Here is a 10492-nt window from a genome sequence, read left to right as displayed (position 1 = left end):
TGAGAGAAACACAGGTCTATAGCCTAAAAGGGAAAAGGACACCAGAGGAAACAATTGAAACAATTACAAGCATGGAGGCTGGGGAGAGACAGTAAATACTGTAGATAAAAGTTAGACACAAAAGAAAACTAACCTTCAACTTAAAACTGATCATAAGCAAAGGGCACTAACACTGACATGAAAACTAACGCTTAAAAATGCGCCAGGCAAGGAAATACAAATAGACTGAGGCCTAAACACAGAAACCAAACAGAGAACACACAGAGAACTGCAATTACTCATACAACAAATAATAGCATGTGATTTATTTTTACTTTCGACACATGAAACAGGTATGGCACACAGCTGGAATATACAAATCATGGGGAGAGGTGGACTTTAAAAATTGCATCCTTTACAAATATGTGTTGATTTAGTTGTTTAAACAATTACATTCTCTTTGCATCTCTGTGCAAATAAAGAAAAAAGTTTTATATCTTGTCACATGGTGCCATGTTGTGAAAGTTGGCCTAATCCTTAACTAGCCCCTTACACTTACATCTCTAGTAAGAGTGACTAAGATGAGAGAAGTGTCGAGGAGTGGAATGGAGGACGTGCAGTCTGAGAAATAATGTTAATAATGTTAGTTTTTGCTTTTTGACATGAAAAATAACATCATGTTTGGCAAAGACGGAAAAGCTATAATATCAAAAAGACTACTGGACTGATAGAAAGAGACTTCTCACCTTAAACAAGGAGCTTGTATTGTATGTCATGCTGCCTCTTATCAAAATAGTTGTTGACAACATAACTTGATGTAAGTATACAGAGTTAAGCATTCCTTTCATGTCTGGTACAGGCACTGATTTCATTTTCGGAGCATTTCAGATATTCACTTACCGCTTGCACAACATTTTCAGGGCAGGACAACAATTCACTCAGTCATGCATGCAAAAACACAGCTGTACAGGATTGGCAGAGACACACCACAGTGCTACAGGCACAGTGTAGATGTCTGTGAATGTTCATTATCCACGCTCCTCCTTAAGAGTCTCTGCAGGATGTAATTTTTGAATGCAATCCCACGGCACCCCACGCCCTCATCTGAATAATGTCTTATGTATTTGATACCAGTGCTTGTAAGTACAACTCTTCAGGGGGCATTTGCCATACAAGCAGGTGGCTGTCAGCTTCCCAACAGTCTGTGCACATTTGCTGGGAAAGTAAACATTTACTATAGGAAGAGAAGAGCTGTCAAGGGGTATCAGAGGGAGGGAACGGGTAAAGGAGAATGATGATGACTTTATCAGCAGCTTTCAGGTTGGTTGCTGTAACCAGAATGGATGGAGGTTAAAGTGAAAAATAGACTGTGAGGAGTACAGCAGGAAATTGAAAGAAAACAGAGAGAAATAAGAAAAGAGAACAGAAAAGAGGGAGGCATAGGTTGAGTAATGTAACAATTTACTTATCAAGAGAAAATCAAAAGCAATTTCAAGCAGGATTTACTTACTTTCCTCTGTTACGAGCATGCCCTAAAAGCCCACAGTATAAACTACAGATTGTTTTGTGCTTGCATCATGTGCTTGCAGCATGTGTGCAAATGGAATATCCATGTTGCACCGTTTCCAGAACTTTCAGTTTTACACTACAGGAAAGCCCTCACTTCCTGTCTGTTTACACACTTTTGGTAGATTTTTGTGATCTGCTCAACTGCTCCTTTTGGTCCCAGTTGGGCAGAGTACTCATAAGGGCTTGTGGTGTGAATGATCTAAATCAACAAGGACAAAATAGTGTGTAAAAGAAAAAAAAAAATCATAATTATTTCGTTTTATTTATTTTCCCTTTCATCACCTTCATCTTTTTAACCCTCTTTATGTTGGCCTATATGACAGGATGTTGTGTCTGTTAAAATCATTCCTTTTCCACTCTTTATGTGCACAGAACTTCAAAACACAAATTTTGAATATAGTTGCAATTGTGGAGACAAAAATGACCAGTTTTTGTAAATCATCCTTCTAATAACACAGGATTTTCTTACTGAATGACTGATAGACAAAAAGATAAAGAAAAGTAACAAAAATGAAAATGGAAAATGGAGCATCTCTACTGAAACTGAAAACATGTGATATAGTTAGAGAGGCAATTGGCAGGTTTTTAGTGAATTCAGTGCACATTTAACACAAATATACAGAAATTTGATAAAACAAGAAAATCCAGTGCACATTTTTGTCTGTTGATGTTTGAGTTCAGCAAGATAAACAGGGATACTAATTCTTCAGTCTGATGCACCTAAACCACTGCAGAGAGCAATTTATGTTTGATTCATGGGAAGATTAAAGAACACTCTCTGGGTCCCACAGAGGTGGGTATTTTAGTCTGCTGCCAGTTTTCTCGGTTTTCTCCAATCAATCAAAACTTTTTTCTTTTCTTTCTTTTTTTTTACCTTAAGAGAAAATGCTGTGTTTGAATTCATTCTTTACTCTTCATGCATGTCTTGCTCAGTTTTCATTTTGTCCATGGATGTAAATGAAAGTCAAACTAAGGGGACTGAAATAGTACCGTGAACATTTTGAGGATTCTAAAAAAAAATTGAAAATTTACCGAAGGGAAGAAAAAAAAACATAAAACAAGGAGGGTGAGTGTTGCATATTTCCAGTGGCACCCTTAAGCCTTTGGGGCCTATTTAAAGAGCTAATGCGTGGGTCCCTACCCCAGCTGTATAAGCATAAATCAAAACGTGAGCAAGCACAGAGAAAATCAAGGGGCCTTTACCCATCCAAGATCAGTCCAGGTTCCTAAACACATTCATCAAAATAAGGTAACACAAGTGTACCTACGTGAATGCACCACAGTTTAATCATACAAGACTTACAGATAATGTAACAGGCACTAACGCAAACATTAACAGCATCACATAACTTGGCAGAGTGCCCTCATACTCACATAAACAACCACCTGACAAATACAATAGCTTCATTAAGGTTTTCAACAGCTTGGCATGAGTAGAGTAATAGGGCCACAGGACACAATTTATTGTGGAAAATCTGCTGCATGGGTATGCGTCGAGCATCTTCACAAGTGATGATGATGCATGGGCAGTATTTGAATTGGCTTCTGCCATCACATGACAGGTACCCTATTTCTGGCATGCAGTGGTTTATATAGTCACTGGAAAATAATGTGAAAAGTCACATGCTGCTGCTGACAGGGAAAGTGCTGAATTAGCAGTCACATACTCACATACTGACAATCATAATGACTGGCTGAGGAAGACCTTTTGGAAGCTGTTTTGTGCAGATTAAAACTAAATGAAAGTGTGCGTGCGTGCGTGCGTGCGTGCGTGCGTGCGTGCGTGCGTGCGTGCGTGTGTGTGTGTGTGTGAGTGAGAAGAAAGAAGTGAGGACTTCTTTAATTCCCTTTGTTATGTAGTCAAATAATAGATAGGAGAATTGTTGAACTCTTGCTGGTCAGTAGCGGCTCTGAGGGCGAGGTCCTTTGGCTAAGGCCTACACTTGACATTTCATTCAAAGGCAAGAGCTTAAAAATTGGGGTTGCATATAAAAGATTTGTGATGGAAATGATATTCCACCAGCAGTCAGCATTACGTCAGTGTTTCTTATTAACAGACAGAAGATTTAGGTAGGCTTCTGGAGAAGGTAACACATGAATTAAAGCAATTTTCTTTATCCCTGTTCTACATTTTGTTATCCCTCTGTCATTTTCACTCTCTGCCTAGTGCTGGAGGGAGTTCAAACCCTTTAAAAAAGCCGCTTGCATCATATGCAAGAGCTGACTATTTGGGAATTTGGAATACAGCAAGCTGGTGATGGATTAAGAGATTTTAGACGCGGTCTCAATAGGGTAAAGCACTCTTAGTTATCGATATGCTGTCATCATTGTGATTAATGAAGATTTAAGGAATTACATTCTTTTTATATTCTGGATTTTTTTTTTGCTTTATAAGCCAAGAGGTTCGCAGTCACAAAAGAGAACAAATTCAGTCATATCCAAATTAGGATTGTTTGCTATATAACATTGTGTCACAAATCTTGAGTATCTTGGGTATTATTATCATACCATTGTCTATCTTTCACCTATCACTCTGCTTGTGATCAGATGAAGTAATCTTGTTTACTTGTTTTGACTTTTTTTTTTTTTTTTTTTTTTTAGCTGAGATGAATCTAGGGACACAGGATGCAGTGTAGGAACCAGACCATTTGGAGAGCTATTTGCAGCTCATTATATGTTCATTAGTGTTCACTAGAGTCATCACGCTGTGCCCCAGAGGAAAATGAAAGATTTACAGAACTTTGGCAGATGTTAAATTTTAATCAGAGTCTAGTCTAGACTTACACAATGCAGGAGTCCTCAGCTTAACCCTTTACAGCCGATCGGAGCGGGCACGCTCCATTTTGCGTAAGTATTTTTAAATCCCGGTAGCACTGCAACCACGTAAGCTAGCGCAATAATTTTTTTTGCATATGAAACCGGAGGAGTTATACTTACATCTTATGCCATCAGCTTGTCCTCGGTCACAGTTTCCTTCCACATATAGCTTTGCAAAAACTGCATAAAAATCACTTGCAGCAACAAAAACATGATATTCCAGAAACACGCTTCGCCGATCCGATCAGCTGTTTGTAACACTTCCTACGTCCATCAGCGCGAACTATCACATGACCGCATGACCTGCCCGAAACCGGAAGTGACGTCATTTTGCGGAAATGTAGTTTTTTTACGATCGGGGCCTTATGAGCCTATACTTGTGTTTTAAAAAGTTATGTTTGAGTTTATGACTTTCTGTGTCGTTTCTGGGATGCTTAGGACTCATATTGCACTGCTGGAAATAGTTTATTTTGATGCATATGCTGTTATTTTGCAAATTTGCACTATAATATTTATTTTCGTGGTGGGAAACTAGTTTGTGCAACTTTTTTGTATTTACAGTTTTGAGGGATAAGCCTCTTAAATTTCTCTAACTAGAAATATATGTTAAAAAAACAAAAACGATTTTCAATTTTTTTGTAGTTTATTGCACTTTTTTGCAATTTATGTAATTACTATGCACCTAATGCAGACATATTATTAAAGTTTGGGCTATAATGGTTGTATTGATGTATAGCAACTTGAAATGCTCCCAAAAATGGCTACACAGCATGTAAAAATATAATATAAGCTCTGGCGGACTTGGTTCTATGGTAGGTCTTAAAGGGTTAAAGAGGAAGATCTGTATGGTGATGGTCTGTATTGTTTCAATTTACTGGTAAATAGTGATAAACCATTAAACTATAGAATCCATGTCTGGCATCAACTACCCATCACTAGAAAAGGTACTAAAACAAAACAAAAAAAATAAAATAAAATAAAGAATGATGTAAAGAAAAAAAAACTGTATTCTGCAAGTGCAATTTTGTTTAAGAGATAAATGGAGAAAAATAATTGCCATGTACAATATAAAACTTGTTGTACTTGTTTCTCTGCACATACACCACAGAGAGGAACACAGCTATGCCTTCTCTGGCATGTGATTATTTAAAGTCCACTATATACCTACTCTTCCTTCTAGGAATAATCTTTTGATCTCTACATCTTGCTAAGGTTTTGAATACCATCATTAGACACTGGCTTCTTTTGATCTCAGCTTTATGCTTGGCAGGTAGCATGCAGCATGCCTGGTATATAAGCTTGAGGCAACTACTAAAAAGTTTTATTCTGTGGTTCAGTGAGGCTCATTTTAATTCAAACTTTTTACAGTAACTAAATAGTATCTAGAAGCAAGTGAAAGCTGCACCAAGCTTTAGAGTTTTTCCAAGTCCGACAGTTAGAATAAAAGTATAAGCAACAAGCGATAGTTTTATTTATTTACTTGAAATAAAATATCAATTAAACATCTTTTTTATATATAAAAAAAGTATAAGCAACAATTTCTTCTTTATAATAAAGAAACAGTATAAAACATCTTTTACCACTTCACTCTGTTAGGAAAAAACATGTAAGGGAAAAATTATTTAAAAAAACAAACAAGGTACAATAAAATGAGAGTACTGATACATAAGCATGTGGAATGATAATTAATGTAATGTCAAACCTAAACTGCAGTTCCCTGCAATGCATATGCCTCCCTTCAATAAAACAACTTATTCCCCTTTTGTATTGTCTTTCACTTCTGGGTTGTGCCGTACAGAACAAGAACGACAGGTGATTGCATCCCAGCTAGAAGTCAGGATGAGGACCATTACCCAGCTGTCCTTGAGGGGAAGGGTGGAGGATATCCTTCTCCCACAAGAGGAGTGACATGGCCAAGTGAAGGTGATGATGTTATGAATGTGGGTGGTTGGCAGCACAAGGTAAGGCTGCATACTCTGTCACTCAGGGAAGAGTTGACAGGGTTTATGTATAGACAAGGAGACGGGCCTTGGGAATGCAGGCAAGGTTAATCTGAGTGATATCTTGAATGGATAGACTAACCATCCTCAGAACACAAGGACGACTATAGGGCACCACAGGGTGCACTGGAATTCTGCATTATTTCTTATAATGAATGGAATTCTGGCAATGCGTGTGTACCTGTATGGTATAGCAACTCACTGAGAGATAAATGTCTGAATCACATTTCAAACCATGGTTACCAGCTCACAAATAATTGGCATGTGGGAGAGACAGTAACCAGGCAGATATCCCCAGCAGAAAATCCTATTTTCCTTGATGCCTCAGAAGAAAGTAGATTTTACTCACAGCTAGCGAGTTTGATCTGCTATGTCCATTCGTTTTAATACCTCCCTCTGGCAGCACAGTTTATATGAGCTAAGCTGGTAATGATGCCACAGCAGCATTTTTCAACAGTCTGTCCCAAAGAACTGTTCCCAGTGATGGCGACTACCTGGACGAGAACAGGTCTACTGACTTCAGCAGCCATTTCACACCTAAAACTGTCTATTTGGGTTCTATAGCAAGAAGAATTAGATGTCAAGACTCAGCACTGTGAAGTGCTCAGTGGGCAAACCTTTCTCCGCCACCACTACTACACCCCCCCACCCTCTTCTTCTCCTCACATGCCCAGCACTGGGGTCCTTTGAGGTTGGTTAGCAAATGCTGAATGGCTGGCACGTGCTGGGTGTGGTGGAGACAAACTTGTCTGAAGCAAAAGAGGCAGACGGTGCCTGATTCTGATGTGTGGAGCCTGTGGCTGATGTAATTGAAGTGGGCAGAGTGAGGATGGGATGATCCCCCTGCCCCCTCTCCTACACTCCCCTCACAGAGACACACTCATCTCCCCAGCACTCCGTCCCTCTGCTAGAACCGCTGTGCAATAGAGCTGTCGAGTAGTGAGTCTACTAATGGAACACCCAGCTGGCTAGAGACTTCATCATGCTGCTGTGAATTATTCAGCTTCCAGAGGGCTCTCCTCAAATTATTTAAAAGCCCACTTTGGGATTCCAATGAACTAGACTGGGTCTTAAGGAAATGCACAGAATCTTTTTTTTTTTTTGGTTTCCATGAGTTTTACCTTCAAATGTCTAAAAGAGACAACTGGAAGGTAATTTGCTGAGACAAAGCTGTTTATTCAAGCTTTGAAAAACTTTAGACTGCTGAGTAAGCCACAGCCTGGCAGTGTCGCCTTGTACACATCAGGCCACATGTATAAGGCAACACTGCCCCACAAGGCACGTTTTTCACGCTGTTGCTTTTATAACAATAAGTAAGCAGCGAATGTCAAAAGATTTGCCGACCTACCCTTCATATCTTTGGATTTGAACCATGTAAGACACTATGGGCAATGACAGAAAACAATCTTGACATACAGCCATTAATAGTGAAATCTGTTCTCTAATCCAGAATGTGAGAACCAGTTTCATACTGTTGCAGAAGACAGCCTCAATTCATCATGCTTTCAGGGTAGGTGTCCTGGCAAGATTCACTGATTGGAATTCCATGTCCATATACATCACACTCTGTCTTCATCCACTCACCAAAGAGTGGATAAATCACTGCGTCTAGGCCGTCCCTCAGCAGGCCCCAGAAAGCCTTTAATAACAGGCACAAGCTGCCTGCAGTGCTGGTCTCTGATTGTTTTGAGTGAAAACAGATGTGGTTACTTGCTTCACAGTGCAGCCTGCTCAACTGAGGTTCTAAACAGGCCTCTGTCACAAGGCCCTTGCTGTCATATTGCCCTATTCAAACATCCGGCACCAATTGGAAGCCACCTTAATTCCCTCCCTACTCCCCATGGCCTCCGTTATTCCAGCACTTCCCTATTGCCACACCCTGTTTAAAAAAAAAGATTTCAAACAAGGTGGAAACAGGCTTCCCTCCTCTCCCTCATAAAGACCACTTGAGAGTCTGGATGAACACATTAATGCCCCAAGGCTGTGATGAAATAAAACCCCAGCGCCATGCCCTTTATGTGAGCCAAAAACACTGGCCATGTTTATTACATCTGACCATCTGTGTTTTACACGTGCATGTCTGCTAGACAGATCCACATGCACTCACACAAATGTCAGAGGTCCTACAGACAGCCAATAGCTTATTAGCTGTATTCAACTTAAAAGGCAGCTACATGTGATTGCAATAATTTTGCAGCGTGGTTTTATGCTAGGAGAAATAATGTGCAAGTACTTTGTCTTAATACATTGAGAAATGTCTCTCTCTTTCTTCCTACTTTTGCAAACGACAACATAGTCAATCAAATGGAGACAAATGCCTGTGCAGCAGGGTAAGAGACTGAATGACAGCAGGAATCCAAGTAACTGATATTCTTCACTGATTTGTTTAAACGGTTTCAAATTTCCTACATTCACATGTGGTGTGTGTGTACTTCTGGAGCCCCAAGCAATGGTCAAGAATCCCTCAAGGCCAGAAATTAATTGAAGCAGCATGGACCTTGCTTTTTAAGAAGATTGACATACAGAGATCTTCCTTGGGCCAATCATCCCACTCCTTGGTACATTAAGAAAACAACCAACCAGCCTTTACTGCTTCTTTTATCATCTTTTTTGTTTTGTTTTGTGTTTTTTCCTCAAACAAGTCTGTCTGGCTCAGCCCCTGAAATCCAAAGCCAGTCTGTCCCTCCCAGCTGACGTTGCTTTGCTGAATCAGGAAGGAAATATTTACCCAGTGACCGTGCAAAGGGGTGTGACCTCCAAGTCAAGCTGTAGGTCAGAATGTGGGCGTTAAAGGTAAGGTAATATATAGCACATCAACCACAGGATGGCATGAAATAAATTATCAAAAGTTAGTGCATGGTTTAGTAGCATCATGAATCAGGGTTTTGTTTTTTGTTTGTTTGTTTGTTTGTTTGTTTGTTTTTTCACGGCAGTTCATCCAATGGGGTGAATTAATAACTGGCTGCCCAGTAATTTGCAGAAAAGACAGGTTAGTTCATTTGGTTTATGATATTGATATAGTCCAAAAATATAAAGTAGTAGAGTACTTTTGATTTTATTTTTTAGGCCAGACTATTACAATTATTGCGTGCTCAAACTTTTGTTTTTTAATGTTATGTAATAGAATTTTTGCGGAAGTTTGCAAGGAGGTGCTGGTTCCAGGGTTTGGATCATTAGCATAGGTGCCACATGCACATATGTATTTTACTAGGTAAGTTTCCATTTAAAAAATATCGACAGACAAAGATATTGTATACGGAGCATCTTCAGTAGTGTGGATGCAAAGAATTTGCAAAAAATATTAGCAGAGCTGATAGCAGCAGCTATAAGATAATTATATACTTTTGATGAAAGAGCAGAGAAATTATTTGACATAAGGTACAGTAAAGACACATGGCAAGCATTATCAGTATTAACGAATGAGTTCTTTATATTGTTGGATGGAGCAAGGGGAGATATTGAAAATGCATTAAAAGTGAATATGCATGAAATATTTTATACTTAAACTGTATTATTTTTAAGTGAAGAATTGTTATTTCCCTGCATGGTGAATATATTCATCTATATTTTGATTGACAAGTATGAGACATTTGTGAATATGTGAATATCACAAAATGTTTTTAATTACTGCCACTTAGGATTAAATTGCTTAAAAACACTTTTGGCCAATTACTGACAATTGCTGACAATCGCACAATTGACTAATTAGCAGTATTATAGGTGAAGCTTCCTGACTTGTTTTTTCATGAGAAATGAAGCAGAAATAACATCTTAAGTGCTGAGTTATATAGATTTTTAACTGCAATTTTAAATATGAAGCGCAAAGAGATGTCAGGGCAAACCACTGATTACACTTAAGAACAAGATGAACAATATTAGACTTGACAATTGACAAGAAAACACACACACACACACACACACACACACACACACACACACACACACACACACACACACACACACACACACACACACACATAATCTTCACAGAACCTGTATCCATCTAAAAATTACTTGGGAGGATGAAAGTGAGAATAACTTGTAGCAGAATGATAGGAAGCAAAAAGCATGGAGAAGAGGGTAAATGTGGGGTTTCTTAAGTCATAGAGATTGTATATTCTCCAGTG

Source organism: Aulonocara sp. 'chitande type north' Nkhata Bay, linkage group LG7, assembly GCF_057382095.1.
Source record: "Aulonocara sp. 'chitande type north' Nkhata Bay isolate Kocher_YH1m ecotype deep benthic linkage group LG7, A_spYH_male_GT1.1, whole genome shotgun sequence".
Classification (NCBI taxonomy): domain Eukaryota; kingdom Metazoa; phylum Chordata; class Actinopteri; order Cichliformes; family Cichlidae; genus Aulonocara; species Aulonocara sp. 'chitande type north' Nkhata Bay.
The sequence above is the reverse complement of the archived record's forward strand: the minus strand, read 5'-3'. Positions refer to the sequence as shown.